General features: G+C 52.1%; 1 protein-coding gene across 1 annotated transcript in view; it reads left to right on the top strand.

The window, feature by feature from the left end:
- ABCC11 (ATP binding cassette subfamily C member 11) overlaps positions 1-18801 on the top strand; it is a gene marked incomplete at both ends in the record, with an annotated part of 131707 nt that overhangs the window by 101762 nt on the left and 11144 nt on the right.

An 18801-nucleotide genomic window follows, 5' to 3' on the forward strand; every position in this document is an offset into this window, starting at 1 on the left:
GCTCTTTAACTGTGGTCTGGACTTTCACGTCTTATTGCCTGAATCCACAAACTCTATCCCTACTGACGCCATTGGCCAGCATGTGGGTTCTCAGCAAGAGATCTGTTACTTCCCCTCCTTTTTCCTGGCCACGACATCCTGTCATCAGGAGGCTCAGTCAGGGCATCCTTGGCACCAGCCGAACTGTTCTGCTCAGCATCTCCTGGACTGCCTCTGCCTGTGCCTCCTCCCAGCCCTGCCTGGAATGGCTTCTCTTTCGCCAGAAGCAGACTAGAGGGAGGGATTCCTGTCCTTTATTATTAGGACATCAGAGAGCAAATATTTACCAAATACCTGCAAGACACAGGACTATGCAGGACCATGTGGGCCAGCAGGGTGGCTCAGATGTAACTTTGCCCTTGAGGTGCTCAAGTCTGTAAAGGGTTGTAGGAGATGCACAACGGGCCAAGGGCAGGAGACTGTGCTGGACTGTCCAGAGGCAGCAGAGATCACAAGAGGGAAGAGAGGGTGGCGACTGAAGTGGGCCCTGAAGGATGGACTGAGCACCCTTCCTATGTGACATCTCTAGCAGGGGTTCTGCTCCTGGGGTGGATATTCAGACTCTCAGGACCACAGGAGCAGGAGTGTGGGAGGAAGTTTAAGATGGGGGTGGAGCTGGCAAGAAGATGAAGATGTGCTGAGCAGTCTGAATCTCATAGTCAGAGATTGGCAAAGGTGATAACATTCATTATAACTACCGCTGATGGAGAATTTGCACACCAGACAGCGTGCTCTTGGCTTGATATGTGTGTTCCCACTTCTCACAACCCAATAAGAGTTATTAGCCTATTGTGTAGGGTGGGGAGTGAGGAGTAGGGAGGTACAGTCATTTGTTCAAGGTTACCCAGCTGGATTCAAGCCCAGGTTTTTCTGATTCCAAAGCTACTGGTCTTAACCACCAGGCACACCAGCCCTAATGTTGATACATGGGCACAACGCTCAGGGCGTCAAGTGCTGCCAGGACGTAGTGCGCCACCTGCTGGGCAGCTACCTGCGATCTGCCTGCTCACTCTAAGCTGGCACCACCCACACGCTTCTGCCCGTCTACTAGTGGTCTTGCGGCCTCTGGGAGGCCTCCTCCAGCGACCTCAGCCCTCATTGGTGACTCCCTGCTCTGACTCCCACGAGCAATTTTCCCTTCAGTTGTTTCATGTGCGCTGATTTCATCTTTCTTGAATGGCGGGAAGCCTGTGAGCAGAGGGGCCCTCCCAAGTCAACTCTGCATCAGGTGAGCAGGGCAGAGGTCAAGGGGAAGCTGCCCTTGGACATCAAAGACCAAGCAATCAGCCACCTCCTCGCCTGCCCATGACACCAGCGCACCTTTGGGGCAACCTAGGGCTGCATGGACGTGGGGTCTTTCTCACCGTGCTGACTTCTAGCTTTCCACCCACAGGTATCAGCACACGGTTCGTGTCTGTGCCCTTCCGGAGGACCTGAGCACCCCACCTTATGGAGACTTGACTGAGGTGAGTCGAACCCAGAGCTCAGCCCCACAGCGGCTCATGGCAGATCAACCGCCAGGTCCAATGGGCTGAAGCTCTGCAGGCACCAGCTCCTTCATATCCGTGTACCCCAGAGGACAGAAAGATCCCAGGAAATGTGGGGAAAGTCAGGTTCTACCATTCTGCATTCTCCACCTGGGTCCTTTCTTGGGAGATATCACAATGGATGTGACACCAAGTCCACTTGTGCTGGGCTCAGCCTGGTCACTCTTGGGGTCACTTCCAATTTGCCTGTCATCTCAGGGAAGGTTTCGGGTGAAAGGTGCTTCCTCACCTCCTGGGCCAGCTCTGTCATCCTAAGACAAAGGTCAAGGGTACAGCATTGTGGCTGGAGGCTCAAGGGTCCCTTCTTGCCTCACTGGCCCTGCCCGCGCAGGAGTATAAGGGTCATCTCCAAACATTGGCCCCCAGGGTTTTGTTTAAAGGGCTGGCTGGGTCCTGGGCTGAGCCTGCCAACTCAGGTGGCCCAGGGGAGTCACCGGGCCACCTTCTGTCTTCCCATCCCAGTGTACCCTCTGAACAGTCTTCCCACTCTGCCCAGGAGCCCAAAGAATGAGGCATCCTGAAGAAAGCCCAGTTCAGAGCACATTGTCATTCTCTGCTGGTACCTCCGTGTGCCTGCATCAAGGAAATGGCCATCACAGCCACTGCAGCCCTGGCCTCCCTGCCAGGGTTTGCTTCCACCCACCCCTACCTGCCTGCCTAGGTGTGCACTTGCCTTCCAGGCTCTAGACCTCTGCTTCTGCCAGTTGCCACCCTTCAAGTTCCCACCCCAAATCCACACCCTTGAGGAAGACTTTCCCCAGACCCAGAGTCTATAGTAATTTGCCCCGAAGTACTTAGTCTATGCTTCTCAGTTGGCACTTGTTAAATTCTGCTTTGTGCCATTATTATGTGTATAACTAACCAGCCCCACCCCTGCCCCACACACTGCTAAGATGCTAGTTCCCAGTAGATAGGGGAATTTTCTGGTCCCACTTCATGTGTCCAGCCCCAGTGCTCAGCAAAACACCTGGCTGAACTCCTGGAGGCTCACTTTGGGGTCAGTTGGATAGAATCACCTGAAGTAGGCAACCTGAGCTTTTCATCTTTTCAACAAATGTTTATTGAGCACCTGCTCTGAGCCAGGTGTGGTGCCGGGCCTTAGGGACGTAATGATGAAAAAGGCTGACACGTCTGTTGTCTTCGTGGAGCTTAGACTTGCCTAGTGGGGGTGGGGAGTTGATCCACAGGTAAACAAAGAGAGACACCTTGTCCCTCTTCTCCCAGACAGTTTTCCTTCCTGTTCGCTTGTCCACTTGCCCAGAGCTTCCTGCTCAACAATGCCCTTTGGTGTTAGTGGTCAAGAAGTAGCCCCTCCCTACAGGGTTGCACTGGGATGGGGCTGTTGTGAGCCAGGTACCCCTCACTCAACACTGGAAGGAGCTTTTCCCTATTTGCCACTGCCCACCAGGCTTCCTGCAGAAGTGGAGCTTTCCACTTTCCAGGGTAACTGGTGTGGCCAGGGGGTTCCCTTAAAGGGGTGATGAGCAGTCTGCAGAGGAATCTAGAGAAGCTTCAGGAAGTTCCTGGTCCCCAAGGACTGCAGGGTGGGGAATGGGGTCCGGTGATGCACAGTAAGTAGCATTGCCCTTGTCTGCAGATCGGGAAGCAGGGCCTCAACCTCTCTGGGGGGCAGAGGCAGAGGATCAGCCTGGCCCGAGCCGTCTACTTGAACCATGAGATCTACCTGCTGGATGACCCGCTGTCGGCCGTGGACGCCCATGTGGGGAAGCACGTCTATTTTTTTTTTTTGTGGTACGCAGGCCTCTCACTGCTGTGGCCTCTCCCGTTGCGGAGCACAAGCTCCGGACGCGCAGGCTCAGCGGCCATGGCTCACGGGCCCAGCCGCTCCGCGGCATGTGGGATCTTCCTGGACCGGGGCACAAACCCGTGTCCCCTGCATCAGCAGGCGGACTCTCAACCACTGCGCCACCAGGGAAGCCTGGGAAGCATGTCTTTGAGGAGTGCATTGAGAAGGCGCTCAGGGGGAAGACCGTCGTCCTGGTGACCCACCAGCTGTAGGTGACCGGGAACAGCCGGACCCATGAGGTCATGAAATGGGTGTGGCACTTGATGCTCACAGAGTCTCTTCTTCTGCCTGAACCTGTTGTCCTCACCTGGACCAGGTCAGGGAACGGGAGAGGTGCACAGGAGACACCGTGACCGTCCCCGGCCATCCTGGCTCACACCTGGCCCTGCCTGCTCCTCTCTGTGCACAACTTCTGTTGCCCTACCTTTGGGCTCAGTGGGGCCAAGACCTTTCCTCCATCAGAGGGAGATTCTCCAACTCTGGACCACTGACCCCTACCTGTGGGGTGGACACGAGGCACCTTCTCCAGCTCTGGACCACTGATGCTGGGGAGATGGGAAGTCGGGTAGGAACATTTAGACCAACCTTTCCTCCCGCAAGGGCTGGGCAGGCCTGAGGCCAAGGGTGCCCGGGTGTGGGGTGGCAGGGGATGATAGATCCCTTGATGAGAGGCCAAGATACCCCTGGCATCACTCTCCAGGGGAAAAAGGCTGGAGACCAGGACTTCAGGACTAAGGCAAGAAGCTTCTCCCTGCCCAGAGCCACCCTCTCAGGCTTAGGAACATGAATATTGCCCAGGAAAGGGACTGACTGAATCCCCTGAATAAGCTTGGGAACTTGGCAGGGTGGGGACAGTTCTTACTGTGTCAGCCCCATGTAAAGGGTTCTGGATGCCTGGTGGGAATCCAGGACCCCTCTCTACCCTGAGATAAGCCAGGTTACCCCTGTCCTACAGTGACTCCCCAGAGATGTGCTCTGTGTGTGTGTGTACGTGTGCACGCATATGCGTGTGCATGCACATGCGTGTGCGTCTCCTGCAGGAGGAGAGAGCCCACAGGACTGGCCTGTAATGAGAGGTCAATTGGAGCAGAGGCAGCAGAAGTCCTGTCTTCTGACTCTCCTACCACCTGTGGGGAAATGTTAAACTAGGGGTAAGAGGCAGGACTCTCAGCCTTTGCAAAGGTAAGTCAAGCTGGGATGGGAGATGGCAGCAAATGAAGTTGCCATGGCTACAGGGTGCTGTAGCCAGCATCTTTAGGCTCCTCTGTCAGTGGCCAGAAGGACCGGCCAAAGAGGGAAAAGTTTCTTCAAGACCCAGGAAACCCAGGCCTTCCTATACCTGTGGCCTTGCCCCCAGCCTCTGCCTCTGTTTGCTGAGGGCTAGAGACCTCAGAATAGGCTCCAAGCATCTGAATTTTCCGTGTGGGGATTGCTCAGGTTTCCTCGGAGTGGCATCTGTCACCTCCAGGAAGCATCCAGCTGGGCTGGTGCAGACAAGACCTCCTCGTTCCTCTGCTGGGCAGGGACCAGGGTGAGGAGAAGGTTGGATTTCTTCTGGGCCCCCATGAGGTGACTGGGAACGGGCTCTTGCCCATCTAGGGTGCTAAATATGGTGACCACAGCTCTGCACTGCAAGGGTCCAGTCCCTGGAGACCATGTGTAGCAGGGAGGGCTGCCCTCCTGGAGTCCTGGGGGTGCACAGGGAGACTCCCAGCACCTGATGGATGTGGATCAGAGCTGTCTTTGCAGGAGTCCTCAAGGGTGGAGAATGTGACCTTGGCCCTGGCCCAATCTCTGAACCTCCCTCACCAGCGGTATGAACTCAGGCAAGAACCCAGGAGGCCTCAGAGACTCTATTTTTCACCAAGGTCATTTCATCTTACTTTTTGCGTGTTGAAAAATACAGGCAGCCACCAGATGGCACTGGAGTCTCAGTCCGGCCATCCATTGTTGGGGAGGAGGCGCTCAGAGCCCGGAACTGGAGCCCGTGGGCTTTTCCAGAATGTTTCTCGGGCCGCGGGCAATCTGTATGCTTCCGAGTGCTCAGGCTGGACGATTGCCCTTCTATTTCTTGAGGAAACAAATGAAATGAGGCTGCTGGCCTGCTACTGAAATCCAACCCAGGGCCAGATTTTGTGAGTTTGCAGAACAAAGCTGCTCAGATCACACCTAGTCTCACTGGAGAGAACTGGGAGCTTGCTGGCCAGAGGGGCTGCACAGGAACTTCAGGGGCTGGAATGTGTGCCCCTACATCTGTGCCTCGGTTTCCACATCTGAGAAATGGGCTGATAATAATGCTGCCTGCTTTCTTCACTGGGTTGTGGGAGACAGAGATAGGAGACGAGATCGGCCTTTGAAAGTTAGAAGATGCTGTGCAAAGGTGCGAGGTGATTTTCAGGAAAATGGCTCTGTCAGAAAGTGTCTCAACTGGACATTAAAAGCCAGACTGTCCCTCCTTGGGCTGTCTGGGAAAGTGGACAGGGCAGTTAGTACAAAGGAAGCAGAAAGGCTGGAGCTGTCCAAAGCCAAGCGAAACTACTGTCATTTGGCCTTTTGGGCACCACCCTCTTCCCCTCAATCAGATGCATCCCCAATCAGATGCACAATGACCAAATGTAGCTACTTCTTTCAGGGTTTCAATCAAGAGCATCAAAGGTAGATTTTACCTTGGGTGAACCCCAAAGCACAGGGGAAAGACCTGTATTTCAAGGCCCTGTTTTGGCTGAACCGTCTTAGATCTCACAGCATCTTGTCCACCTCTAAGAGGGTCTTCCTGCCCCTAGATGGGCTGATCCTATGGGGAGAGCTTGGTTCATTCCAAAATGAAAGGAAACTCCTCTTAGCAGCTCTTTGATTTCAGGCATGATATGGAAATGAAGGGAACTCAAATTAGAAAAACAGAAGTGCTTTGGGCAAAATGTAGGATGCTATCATTAAATGCGGCTATATTTTTATTGTACAGATAAAGCTGGTGTAAACTCCTCAGGCCAGGTAGTGTGGCCTGGAGGCCGGAGACTGCATGGTAGGCTACATCTCCTGGGCTAAATGAGAATGATGAGGTGGGCTTGTAACGTTACAACAGAAGGAAGCCATCTCTGAGTTCATATTTCCCCTCTTCACCAAATCTTGGCTGCAGTGACTTTGTCAATTTCATACTGCCAAGTCTCCATGACGAGATTTCTTAGCACAGCAGCTCACATAGGAAGCAATAGCAAAGGAAGGCTCAATACGCTTCACAGTGGCAACCAAAGGTCCCTTTTATACTCATGAGACCCGTGGGCACTAAATCAGTGCTTCTCAACTGCGGGCCATTTTGCCTCCTAGCCGGCACTGGGCAATGTCTGGAAACACATTTGCTTGTCACACTTGGGGGAGGAGGTGCTCCTGACATCTAGTAGGTAGAAGCCAGGGAGGCTGCTAAATATCCTACAATGCACAGGTCAGTCCCCAACCCACCCCACCCCCCAACAAAGAATTTTATGGCCCTCAATGTCAGTGGTGCCAAGGTTGAGAACTCCTGGACCAGATGAGCCTGGGACACTGCTGAATGGGAGTCTGGCACGGCTCTCTTCTCTCTCTTCCAAGGCAGAAGCTCATTGTAGATTGCTTTAATATCTCTGCAGTTCCTGGAGTGTTGTGATGAAGTCATCTTGTTGGAAGATGGAGAGATCTGTGAAAAGGGAACAGTTAATGAAACTGATTCACAACCTCTGAAGGTTGCAGTTCAAGGTAAAACTCTTCGGCCTTGGGTGCAAAAGATTGGGTGCCTTCCCTCATGATTTCTGGCCTGGAGAAGTTCTTTCATTTCATTTTCAGAGGCATTTCATTTTGTCTCCAGGATCCTGAGCACATTTATGATGAAGCAGTGGTAGAAGCCCTTAAGGAGAGCCCTGCTGAGAGAGATGAAGACACTGGTACAATCAGAGTTCCAATCACGCCTCTCTTATCACCCATGGCTCACGAGTGGACACAGATCTCTCTTTATTTCTCACCCTAGTTTTGGCTCCAGGAGATGAGAAACATGATGGAAAAGAACCTGAAACAGAATCAGAGTTTGTAGACATAAAAGATATTGACCTTTCATTCCCTCAGTTACATACTTTTAACTATTTGTTGGGCACCTACCATTTGGGACAGAGAAGTGTAGGCACACTGTTATGTCCTTTGGGGCAGCTAGAATTATGTGGTTTACTATAGTGTGAGCCTTGGGGCTCAACTGCCTGAGTCCAAATTCTGGCTCAACCACTTACTAGTTTTATGACTTTGAAGCAAGGTACTTGGCCACTCTGAACCTTAGTTCCTTAATCCATAAAATGGGGGAAATAAGAGTACCAACTTCATAGGTTCTTGCAAAGATTACATTAGAAACTGTACATAGGATGAATAACACAGTGCCTGACATATAGTAACCCTCAGTAGTTGTTGTTATGATGATGATGATGATTAGTTGGAAAGATCAAAGCAATGCACAGAGATTAATTACACGCAAAAGTGCACACAGGAGGCGTTTCCCAGTCTTTATGGGGAGGATAGAGAAAGAATTGTGCAGCTGTGAAGAGATTGAGGTGGGATAAGTTTATTCATTCTTTCCACAAAATAACTCAGCATTCTACTATGTGCCAGGCACTAAGCTAGGCTGGGGAGAGAAAGAAAATATGCCCCTGTCCTCGGAATCTTTTGGTCTGGTGGGAGCCACCTGCAAGAGGGTAATCATGGGAAACTGTGGTAAGAGTAATGGGGAGCTGGAGTGGGAGTGAGAAGTCAGGGAGGGCTTCACAGAGGAGGTGACCTTTGGACTGGTCCTTTAAGCATATGTAGCAGTTTGCCAGGGACGCTCTGGTGACAAGGAGGGGAAAGGGGAGGACTTGGGCTCGAGGGCATCAGGCAATTCCAGGAAGGCAGAGAGGAGAGATGTGGGAGATAAACTTGGCGAGCTGTCTCTCCTCCTTAGACTCTGTTGCCTTCCATCCCTTTATCCATTCAACATTTGTTGAGCACCTACTCTGTGCCCTGCCCCTCACTGGGCACTGAGAGGGCAGAGATCAAAATACCCCGAGCTCAAAGTGCCCACAGCAAGGTCCCTCAAAAATGTGTAGCTGAAAAAAACCCTTAGTATATTTCATCACATTTAAGATGCCATCCATTTTGAGAGCACCATCACTTTATGTAGCACTGAGAAAAGTCTCTGCCAATTAGATGATATGGCATACTACCGAATGGGACACATCCTGATTTCAGAGATGCTAAAATGCGGGAAAAAAATGTGAGTCTTCTTATCGATGAAAGTTGGCACCATTAATGGTGCTTGTGACAAATGCGTGCCCATTTGGAAAGACAATATATTTTTATCGCTCTGGAGGCGGCCAAGGCTGAAGTGGGGGGGGGGTGGGCGGCGCCTGTAGTCTCTTCCACGCTTTCCCAGGAAAGCTCCAGGCTGCTCAGGATTTGGGGTCCTGTGGGGAGAGTAAATCCTGCTCCTCTTTTCCTCCTCACGCCCCTTCTCTGGAGAGGAAAGAGCAAGTGTGAAATTAAATGCTCTGAGAGCTCTAGGAAGGGAAGGGTTGAAGGTGACAGCCCACTGGGCTGGCACGAGGGCATTTTCCGAGGGCAGCGAAGGTAAGCAGAGCTTCAGCAGCACAGCTGACTGGGCTGGGGCCGCAAGGGGATCTGACAGTTCCTTTTACGCTCTAAGGTGCCATTCGTTAGGCTCTGCCGACCCATCGAGGTGACTCCCTCATGCTGCAGCCCCAGAGGGAGACGCAATGAGTGAAAGGCTGAACATTTCAAAGAAGCGCGAGGGTTCCCAGGCAGAGAGGATACTGGCAGCTCTATTCACGGAGGCGCCTTTGAGGTGGGACAGTTTTCCTTGCCAGGGCAGGAGGCAGAGAGCCCTGCGAAGGGGGGCCCCCTTGTCTGGCTCTATTTATCTCTGTTTACAAGAACCAGGTATAACCACAGCATACTGCTTTGGAGCAGACATTTTCCTGCTCCTCTGTGTAGGAGAGGGAAGAGACGTGCATTCAACCCTGGCTGCTGGGAGCTCTTAGGCAGCCTCCCGGCTCCCCTGAAAGCTGTTTCAACGAGAGCTTGACGGTCATTTGCCCTCACCCTTGGGAAAATGGAGAGGACTTGGGACAGCCACGTGGAGGGAATCAGGAGTCCACCTGGGAGGATGCCCCAGCTTTCTTCTCGTGGTGTGAGCTCCATGGTGGATGCCTTCTTGTTGGCCCTATAGTAGATGGTGTGGGTGCCCTTAGCACTTCTGCGCACACAGCCCAACACCCAGCTGCCATACCTGCATCCCTTTGCCTGGGGCTCTCTCGTAGCTGCCAGCTGCAGGTCGAGGTAGAAGCGCTGGGGAATTAGCCCCTGGGGAGAGCCCTCACCCCATGGCCAACGGGAGTTGGTGTAGAAACATCCCAGATCCCGCTGATCATGAGAAAGACCTCTGAGTTGTAGTTCGGCCCCAGCCTGAGATTTCTCTGTGCTGGGTTAAGATCCCATCACCCATGGGTGCTGCTGCCTTGATGAGACACCTTTTATTGTTGCATTCCTTTCCCTGTACCCTTTAGCTCTGGAGTAAACTGCATGCGTTCACATCCTCTTCTTAGGATCTGCTTCTGCAGAACCAGATCAAGACAACCCCTGCCTCCCCAGGGCTGAGCACATAGTAGGTGCTTAATAAATATATTTCTCAAAACACTGAAAACCACCTGCCTCACAGGGCTGTAATGAGGACCAAATAAAACAAAATGAGCAAAAGTATGTTGGCAATTTCAAAGCATAGGGCTAGTGGAAGAAAGGATGGCAGTTGGCCCTAGTGGTGGCCGGGAGTGGGCGGGAGGGGGCCTGCCCCGCCGGGGGCGCCGCAGGACTTGTGTTTGTCCCCACCGTTCCTCTGCACCAGCTCATCCAGACTGAGTCCCCCCGGGGAGGAACCGTGACCTGGAAAACTGATCACACGTACCTTAAGGCTTCTGGAGGTTCGGTAGAAAACAATGGGTTTCTTGATTTAATTTGCATTAAAAAATTCTTTCTTAAACTGTTGGGTTCATGTTTTATGGTTTCTTTAACAATTACTCTCTTTATGCTAGGGTCATTTATCAGTGCTTTTATTCTTTCCCCCTAAAAATCTAAAGTCTGATAAAACAGCCTTTTAAATGGAATCATCCTTTATCTTCATTAAAGCTGCCAGACTCTCTTTATTGAAACTGAGTGAGCAGCCGCATGACCCAGCTATGGCTCTTGTGTAACCTCGCTGTCTAATCGCTGAGGACAGCAGCCACCCGCTCGTTGCCTGCCTTCATTGCAAGAGTCATCTCCATGAACAAAACATATCTGATAATTTCATTTCTTGTCTCCCCTCAGCAAGACTGGGTTTTTATTTGTTTGTTTTAAAATACTGAGTCACTTCTATTAAAGTGAATAGTGGTGTTGTTGTTTTTTTTTTTAATATGTTGACAGTTTGGACCCATGTTCCAACCAGGTGGAACAGATGTTCCCATTGGGGGTTCAGGGACCTAACACTCAGACTTGTCACATCAGCCTAGAAAGTGGTTCCCGGGGTAGAGGCCATTTTCCTACGGGCTTTGATTTTCCCACCAGGGTTGGACCCAAGGAGGAGGAGCCCCCCACAGCTCCCTGGCCTCTACCCTCCCCTGCAGGGTACTTCCTCTCTCTCTTCGTGGTCTCTCTTCCTCCTGATGACTGGCAGCTCCGCCTTCAGCAACTTGTGGCTGGGTGTCTGGTTAAACGAGGGCTCACAGCTGAGTTCCCTTTTGGCTTTGGCAAATGCTAAGTCAGTTGCTAATGGAGAGTCTGAACACCTTACAATGAGCCTTCCACAGCCCTCTCCACAAGGCTGAGGTCAGCTGCTTACACTACACAACTCCTGAAATCCCCTTTGATTGTTCAAGACAAGCAGAGCATCCAAATTTGTATGTGCCACCTTCAAATTTTAGAGGATTGGCTAAAAAGCTTGTGCCAGGCAAATGCAGCATGGCTGGAGTCGTGCACATGCAGGATAGGGTCAGTTCTGCAGCCTCTGTTGTAAGGCACCCTGAGGAGTGTCTGGGAAGGGCTGGGGAAGCCTAACACAGATTTCTGTCTTCCTGCCTCTGAAGAGAGACTGGCATCTTGTCATGGACACTGTCTGGTGTCAGGGAGTTCCACCTGGCTCTGCTCTCCTACAGGAATAGGACGTGCAAAAGTCAGACTGAGTCCCTGGATGTGCTGTAGGGCCACTGGGGGGCCTCTCCCTGCCTCCCAAGCTCTCATCTAGGCCAGACCCCTCCTGGGAAGGACGGATAAATCTGCTCTCCCTCAAGCTTGCTGGAAACTCTCCCAGCTATTGGCCTATGGTTTCAAAGCTTTCCTGGAGCCCCGGGAAATGCTGTGGGGTTGCCTGCCCATCCTCCAAGATTACATTTTGGTACAGTTCTGTTGCTATGACAACCAAAGTGAGGAGGCCCTGGGAAGACATGGGCAGGGGAGAGGATGTGATTGCCCTCCTGGAGTTTGGCATAGCTCCCTGAGACCAGTCCCAAGGGGAGAGGCCAAGGGGTGGCTTTCTCTGTGCAAAAAGACAGCCATCTTGCTTGCTCATCAAGAGCCCTTTCCTTGGAGAACCCAAGGGGTGAGTCAGAGTGGAGCCTCTCCCTATGCGTGGTGCTTCCCCAGTAGGCCAGTGCCATTCTAACTGGGCAGCAGCAATGATGGCTGACCCACGCATTGGCGCCACCACCAGACACTGTGGGCATAGCCCACAGCGCAGCGAAACCTCCTCTTCAAGCTGGTCCTTTGGTCAATTAGCTCCCCAGGGATGCTTTTGCTTTTATGGATGTTCATCCATCAGCCACCACCTCTGGTTTACATTTCCGCTATTGCTGTAATCAGCAAAATGGCATTTAGAAGAAAGATGCTTGTTCGCTCCCCAGAGGCAGTCTTGGCTTTTAGCACATGGCTCAGAGAAAAGCAAAACTGCCAGTTTTTCAGGAGGAGGAGATGGCCTCCCTCCAGAAATGCAGGCAAAAACACGTGTTCTCCTCGTGCAGGATGGAGCCAAGTGTGGTCTCCTTGAATCCTCCAAGAGTCCTTGGTTCATCAGGCTCCCTCCTCCCCACTGCCGACTCCAGGGCAATGGACCAGCACCCTCCTAGGTGCACCCTGAGAAAAGGAAAGGCAGAGGGCGCTGGGGGAGCTGGCCCATCATACAGAGAAGCTCCTGAGTCTCCCCGAAGGCCTGATGGTTTCTGCCATCAGGTCTCTGATTCCCTGGCCTGTCTGGGCTGCCTGAGTATTGCTCAGCCAGCCTATGGAATCCAGATATTGTTGCTTCTGTGATTTTCCTGGCCCAGCATCACCTCTGGTCTCCTGAGGTGCAGTTGGTTTCTGAGATGACTGCCCTATACATGTCTGATTTGTCTGCTTTGCTTTTCTCACTGACTGTCCTGAGCCTTGTCAGCCAGGGGCCCCTGGGGGCCCAGTGGCCCAGCAGGAGGACCCATGCAAAGCTCAGGAGTCCCCATAGGGAACTGACCTCGTTCCCTGACTCATTCTTAACAATTATGCACCCCTTTTTAGTTTCTTCTCCCTGGAAAGATTCTCTGAAAAATTCCCATTCTTTTGACAGTTGATCAATTCTTGGTGCCTCTTGTTTTCCTCCCAAGATGACGCATGGGCCTCACGGCATCATGAGCACGTGCGAGGTGGGCCCGGTGCTGGCAGACACCGGGCCGGGGGTGTACCAGTGGGCGTACGCAGGGAGCATGGTGTCCGTGCTGGTGTTTGCTATCACCCGAGGCTTCACTTTCACCAAGACCACGCCGATGGCATCCTTCTCACTGCACGACCGAGTGTTTGACAAGGTACAGCCTCCCCATCTCCCGCCCCAGGGGCTGCGTGCGCATCGGTACATCAGTCAGTGGGGTTTATTGATCACCTGCGATGTGCCAGACACCGTGCTCAGCTCTGGGGTGGACACGGCTCACGGAGCTTACAGTCGAGTCTGGGAAGAGTCTCCCAGTATCTAATTATCAACTGCAAAGGCAAACTTCAGGGAGCTGTGGGAGTGTCATGGGCCCAGGCAGGGCTGGGGGTGAAGGTGTGAGTGGTCAGGAAGGTCTCCCTGGGACACTGCCCTGGAGCAGACGTGTGCAGGCCCAGAGGGCATCTCCTGCTCCAAGGACCTCTGAGGACATCAGGCCCCCTCTTCATTCCGCTGCTGCCGTGGAGGGCCCTGGCCGGAGCGCACAGGTGTGCCCCCCCCCCCAACAGGGGAACTGGGCCTTTTATTGCCCTGGGCAAAAAATCCCTCCCTCCTCCAAGGAGGCTGAATCTCTCCACGGTCACTCTCATCCACGGTGGTGGCGAGAAAGGGCCGCATTCTCGCTTTCCCAGGACGGCCTGGCACATTGTGTTGGCCCCCAGAAAAAACCTCAGGCCTGGCTCGCGATCCCAGCCCCAGGGAGCGCCAGACGGGGCAGGGGTGGGGGTCACCAAACAGGCGTCTAGCCCCTGACCCTCCATCATCGCCCACAGATCCTGGAGAGCCCGATGAGCTTCTTTGACAGGACTCCCTCCAGCAGGCTAAGGAACCGTTTTTCCGAGGACACGAATGAGCTGGATGTGAGGTTGCCGTTTCATGCTGAGAACTTTCTGCAGCGTTTTTTTATGGTGCTGTTTATTCTCGTGATATTGGCTGCTGTGTTTCCTGCTGTCCTTTTAGTCCTGGCCTGCCTGGCGGTAGGCTTCTTCATTCTTTTACAGTAGGTCGATGCACAATTTAAAAAGGAACACACGAAACCTATGCATATTTGGTTAACCCTGTGCAGTGACCCGGTAGTGTCTGGTGGTACTGAGTCCTTGCTGTCTTCTCTGAACGGTGGAGCACGTTGATTTTTGGTGATGTGCTCAGAGCTCGGCATACATCTGGCATTTGAGCCTCAGAGCAACGCTGAGGGGTGGATACGGCTGGGAGATTAAGTCACTGGTCCCAGACCAGGAACTAAGCGACTGTGGTTGCTGTCTACCTGCTGTTATGTTCTTAACCACTGGGCTTTGCCATTCCTGCTGCTGGAGTATAGAGGAGACCAGTCTCTCCGAGCTTTGAGAAATAGCCCCACCTGACCACTGACGTGGTGAGAGAAAGACCTTGGCTGCTTGGCACTGAGGGGTCCCCGTGCCCACCTTCACACCCTGGGGGAAAGCAGGAGGGCAGCATTGGTCCCAGCTTTCCAGGAAACCCAGCTCCTCAGGTCCTCCCTTGCCCTGGGCGAGCTGGAGTTCTCAGCAGGCAGCCTGGTGGGTATTGCGTGAGGGCTAAGGATTGGAAATCAGATGCAATTTGCATCAGAGTCCCAGCTCTGCTGCAAAACTAGCTGGAGGACCTTGGAGAAGTTGGAGGAACGCTGCAGCCCTCAGTCTCCTTATCTCTAAAACAGTAATCATCGAAACATGCGCCTCGCCTGTTCTGGAAGGGTTCTCACGAGGATCAATAAGTGTCTTGTAAATTAGAAATGGGACACGATATTATGCAAACTTTGAGTTTCGATAAAACTCAACGAAATGTTTATTATGTTCCTAAATGTACGCAGCCCTGGTCTGGACACGGAGGGTCTTGAAGAGGGTGCCCCAGATTGCAAGGATTCAGCCCACAAATCGTGGACCCACATCCACCTGTAAGCAGGAACATCACACTCAGAGCTGAGTTTTAGAAATATTGCTGTGGCCATTGCACAGTGTGGAGGGTGGATGAAGCTACAGAAAGATTGAGACAGGGCTATAGGATTGGAGACTCTTGCAGTGTAGAATCTGAGTGAGAACTGAGACATAGGCAGCAGCAGTCAGGACAGAAAAGAGGTGGATTCGGGAGCCATTTCGGAGATAGTCCGCTGGGGTTGGGGGATGGGAGAGGCCAAGGATGAGTCCAAGACGGGGAGTGCTGTGAAGACAGATATGAGTGATACAGGAGGAGATGCAGTTGGGGGTGATCAAGATTACCGGTTTGATTTTGGATGTTTCAAGGTTGTGGATCAAGTCCACAGATGATGCCACAGACAGTGGGGGATGTGCGTGTAGGGATGCATGGGCAGAGAGGCTGACTCCACATCCTTGGCTGAAGCTGGCGTCGCCATGGGAACTAGCACACGTGCCCTGGGAGTTGGGGGAGCCGGGCTCTCACTTCAGTCTCCCACTGCCTCCTTCGTGACTCTGACAAAGGACACATGGGCCTCAGTGTCCAGCCTCAAGAGTTTACTGCAGTGACCAAATACAAAGAATTTCTGCAAGTCCTTTACAAGCCATAACATGTCCTGGGTGCCACTTCTTAAAATGGATTCCTTGGGCTGGTGTTTGTTTTTGTGATCTGTGTGTTTGTCTGACCATTGTTCCTGTCTGTTCTCCCCTCTGTGCTGTTGACTTACTTAGCAAAAGGGTCTTCTCTGCCCTGCACCCCTACTTCTTGCTACAAGACAGGCCAGATCAGGCTGATCCAGACTGAGTTACCCAGTGTTTCCAACTAACTCACTTGAGCTCTGAATGAGGTTTCCCTTCCTCTCCCCTGGGTGAGTGTCAGCTGAGTCTGGAGGCCAGATCAGATTCGCCGTCACGGGCCAGCTGCCGATGTGCGTGCCGAGGGCAGTGGTCTCGCACTCACCGGGGCCCTGGGGGAGTTATATCCCGTGGAGCATCTGGTTTTAAAATCAGCTCCTGAGGCAACAATGTTCCAATGTTGTTCAAAATTACCTTGGAAAATGTCTTTAGAAGATCACATATTGGCAGTTGACACACCAGATCCAGATTTTCCTCCACAATTGGAACAGATCCCTTTTTCTTTGGTTGGGTACCCAGAAGTGGTTGGCTTGTATTTAGGGGCTGCATTGTGTGAAAAACACTAGTCTTCAAAGACTAGAGTCACAGCTCGTGCAGCAAGACACTCATGCTGCAAGAAGCCTTCAGAACTGAGACCACAGGAAGGAGTGGCTCAGATCTCTGAGACCCCACCCTCACACACAGGGATGGGCCCCCCAAGAGGAGAATGGTGGGCCAGCCCCTCCTCCCCAGTTAGATGGTACCGCCCATCTTAAATTTGTCTTGAGTGCCCAGTTGGATTTGTGTGAGCAGAGGGGAGCACGGGGTGACCCCATTTGGGGCCCTCTGGGCCACTCTTGGTTTTCCAGCAGCATTTTTCACAGAGGAGTCCAGGAGCTCAAGAAGGTCAAGAGCATCAGCTGGTCGCCCTGGTTCTCCCACGTAGCCTCGTCCATGCAGGGCCTGGGAACCATCCACGCCTACGACAAGAGGGAGGATTGCGTCAGCAAGTAAGTCCTGGGCAGGGCCTGCCCCAGGGCTTCCGCTCCCTGCCAGCCCCAGCGGGAGGCCCAGAAACGCTGGCTGCTCTGGCTCTGAGGAGGGAAGTCTGGGTGGCGCAGCCTGACTGTGGACGGAGAGCCTGTAGAACGGCGGAGGTGCCCCTCACACACTAGGCCTTTCTCCCCAGTGTCCGAGGCCCCCAAAGACTCGAGCTCATCCAATGACAACCTCAGTACAGGGTTTTACATGTTTTATTTTTTTCTCCCTAAAAGTAAAATGTGTTCACTTCAGGAAAACAGGAGAAAACAGAAAAAAAAAAAAAAAATCACCCACGGGCCCCCAACCCAAATCCTATTAATATTTTTGTGTATTTCCTTCCAGTCTTTTCTTTTTTTCTATTTCTGAAGTATTTATAATCATTTTTCTCTTGTTTTATTTTTAAATAGCATTTTTCATGTTATTACATATTCCTTGTAAAAGTCATTTTTAAAGACCACATTACATCTCACTTCGTAGATGGACCAGTTTTCTTCTTTTTAAAATGTCGGGGGCTTCCCTGGTGGTGCAGTGGTTGAGAGTCCGCCTGCCGATGCAGGGGACACGGGTTCATGCCCTGGTCCGGGAAGATCCCACATGCCGCGGAGCAGCTAAGCCCGTGAGCCATGGCCGCTGAGCCTGCACGTCTGGAGCCTGTGCTCCGCAACGGAAGAGGCCACAACAGTGAGAAGCCCACGTACTGCAAAAAAAAAAAAAAAAAATGTCGGGACGGGACTAGATTAATAAATTTCTCTGGAGTCCTCCAGCTCCAAACTTCTAAAACACCGTATAATCACATATAATTAGTCTGTATCAATCACAGTAGGCTCACTGTGGTAACAAACAACTACAAATTTTAGGGGCTTAACACAATACGTATTTATTCTTCCTCAAGCCACACCTGAATGAGAATCCATGGGGCAGGGGTAGGGGATTCTGCTCCACACTCAGGTACACGGTCTGTCTCCATCTGGAGCTTTTCCATCCTGAGGGCCTTGGGGACCTTTCCAGGATCCTCTGGTCTAACTGGAAGATAAGAGTTGTGTCTCGCTCTCCCCACCACCCACAATCTCAGTGTGGACTTGGCACCCTGGCCTGTCTTTAGTTCAGTCAGCAGCTAGCCCTGTTACTGGCGTGACCTGAACATCATCTGTCAAAGAGTCCTGCATCACACATCCATCCACCCTTCCAGTGTCCTGGTCATGGGCCATTCATCAACTCACAACAAACTGAACAGATTCAATCCTTGTCTTCCTGCAGATTCTCTCCCAAGGTTTCCAAAATGATCCTATAGGAGAGCTGAGCCCTACGCCATTGATGGGCTCGCCCCTCTTCTAATCCTTTCGTTTCTTTCATGGACTTTCCAGAGGGCTTGGGCTTTTGACTTGTACTGCTTCTGCGAACAGACAAAAATGCTACAGCACTAAAAAAAGGTTCGAGGTCAAATTCCAATTTGATCCCTGCCAGTGATTCTGTTTCTGCACAACCTAACCAACCACACATGTAAGACCGCAGATGACTCCTAAGTCACTTAAGCTGTCAGTTGAATTTGTAGGCTTTATAGAGACATGGTAGAAAGATCAAAGTGTTTGGAAGAATTTTTTTTTTTTTTTTTTTCTGTACACGGGCCTCTCACTGTTGTGGCCTCTCCCGTTGCGGAGCACAGGCTCTGGACGCCCAGGCTCAGCGGCCATGGCTCACGGGCCCAGCCACTCCGCGGCATGTGGGATCTTCCTGGACCGGGGCACGAACCTGTGTCCCCCGCATCGGCAGGCGTACTCTTAACCACTGCACCACCAGGGAAGCCCCCTGGAAGAATATTTTAACTAAGCTCTGGGAAAAATTAGTTGGAGTGCAAACAGAGAGGAGGGTGCTACAGGGCCCAGTCTGGGTAGTCAGAGGGGCTTCCAGCCAGAATCCTTTGAGGAGGGTTAAAACAGGATGCAACAGCAATGCCCGAGGACGTCATGACGGCACCAGTGGAGGAATCTCAACTCTTTAGGGGTTTAAGCATGGAAAGTTTTTATTTTTTTTCTAATAATTTCTACCAGTTGTTCTGAT

The sequence above is a fragment of the Mesoplodon bidens genome (assembly GCF_964165515.1).
Source record: "Mesoplodon bidens genome assembly, chromosome: 18".
Classification (NCBI taxonomy): Eukaryota; Metazoa; Chordata; class Mammalia; order Artiodactyla; family Ziphiidae; genus Mesoplodon; species Mesoplodon bidens.